The sequence below is a fragment of the Myotis davidii genome, unplaced genomic scaffold, assembly GCF_000327345.1.
Source record: "Myotis davidii unplaced genomic scaffold, ASM32734v1 scaffold1271, whole genome shotgun sequence".
NCBI classification, from domain to species: Eukaryota; Metazoa; Chordata; class Mammalia; order Chiroptera; family Vespertilionidae; genus Myotis; species Myotis davidii.
Window position 1 is genome coordinate 108084 of NW_006282255.1, and position 2248 is coordinate 110331.

Consider the following 2248-nt stretch of genomic DNA (forward strand, 5'->3'; position numbering starts at 1 on the left):
ATTTATGAAGATTCATTTATTCTCAAATGCATACATCATTGTAAGGAAGTGTTCCTATTTTATAGATAGAATAGCATAACGTTTATTACTCACTGGGAAAACTTTGCTTGGTTACTCACACTATTTATATAACTTCATCCCAGGAAAATCTGACACCTCAATTTTAACTTTTATGTTTCTCATTCTTTATACATCAAAACTTTCATTGCTCTTCCTGATAATGTTGACTCTATCATTGTTCCTTATGAGTCTCGGCCTATTGATGGTAATGCCATAGGCTGAAAATGCCTGGGCACTGGCCTTGGGACCTGCTACTGGTTCCTCAGACCACAGACAATGTTGTGGCTGGACGGGGTCTTGTGGTCCTTATTAAAATTGCAACAATCATGAGGCATCTATGAAATCACAAGGCTTATTACCCACAGGTCCTGGAGGATACACAGCCTCCTAAGGGCCACATCAGAAGGTCTTAGAATGGGGAAGGGAGGAAAATAGAGAGAGAGAGAGAGAGAGAGAGGCAGTGGTTAGAGGTCACAACAGCAAGGACTGACTAGAGATCGCATTGAATCTATAGATTGCTTTGGGTATTTTTTTAATTCAATCTAGTAAATTTGAAGATCTAATTGGCTTTATTAAGTGATTCATGAATCAGACAGCATCCCATCTAACAACTAAGAGAAATTTCTATAGGGTTGTACAAAAGTAGAAGGTTTTTGCAGGGGAAAAAAAGAGTAGCATAAGGGAGCTATTAATAATGGAAAAGAAAGAATTTTGGGGGGGAATGGGGGTCTTGACATCTTTTGTTTGGGAAATGAGAAAAAGGGGGTTTTATCGTGGAGATTCCTTCTTCTTTCTACAGGGATGGAGGGGGCCCATGTGACAGATTACCTTACTGGTGCTTGACCAAAAGATTCCAACCTGGATGATTAAAATTGTATTTCTGGCCCTAACCAGTTTAGCTCAGTGGTCAAGGGCACGTACCTTGGTTGTGGGCACATCCCCAGTAGGGGGTGTTCAGAAGGCAGCTGATCAATATTTCTCTCTCATCGATGTTTCTAACTCTCTATCCCTCTCCCTTTCTCTCTGTAAAAAATCAATAAAATATATATTTAAAATTGTATTTCTGGGAGATGTAGAAATTTTCATTAGGTCCAGTATTAAATCTGGGTTTGGCACCCTGGACTTTTAACATGAGTGATGCCATTTTGAGCCTGTGGTAGGGCATAACAATATTAATTTTTCCAATTAGTGAGCAGAGTATACCTTTTTCTGTCTTCAGTTAATGATGGTGGTGAAGGTGGTATTTTCAGGAGTTACTTAGTTTTCCTAGTTTGCTCCCACATATATAGGAGGCATACATTTTATTAAGCCTTTGTTTGTTTTTCTCCTGTCGATCTGTCTTTTATTACAAAGACTAGAGGCCCAGTGCACAGATTCATGCACTTGGGAGGGGGAAGAGGCAGGTGGGCCTCCAAGTCTCAGGTCCCTCACTGTCTCTTGCAGTCTCTGAACCTCTCATGTATATTTCCAAGTAGATTCCTCTGGCAGATAGATACTTGATAAACAAGTTTGACCATTAACTATGGTAGCTTTTCTGGATGCTCAGCTAATTACATCATTGAAACCTGGAAATTAGGTATAAAATACAGTAGTGTGTTTGAATAAGCTTTATTTCAAATACATCCATCACAAATAACTATTTTGCTAGGTGCATGACAAAGATACTGCATAAGCACTCATGTTTCCTTCACCCATGAACTTCCTGTTTTATTTTAAACTAGAGGCCTGGTGCATGAAATTTGTGCATGGCAGTGGGGGTTGGGGGTGGAGAGGAGGTCCCTCAGCCTGGTCAGGGGTTGGGGGCGGAGAAGAGGTCTCTCAGCCTGGTTTGGACCCTCTCAAAATCCGGGACCACGGTCTCCTAACCGCTCATCTACCTGCCTGCCCGCTCACCCTAATCACTCTGCCTGCCTTACTCATCACCCCTAATCACTCTGTCTGCCTGATCGCCCATAACCACTCTGTCTGCTTGCCTGATTGCCCCTAACTGCCACTGCCTCGGCCCCCTCCACCACAGCTTCGTCCAGAAGGATGTCCAGAATGATGTCCAGAAAGACGTTCAGATGTCTGGTTTCATTACCATATTATGCTTTTATCATTATAGATTTCATTGTTTCGTTTTAGAACAATTAATATATACAATTTTATTCTTAATTAGAAGCATTTTCAAACCAAGCAAAGGGAGAAA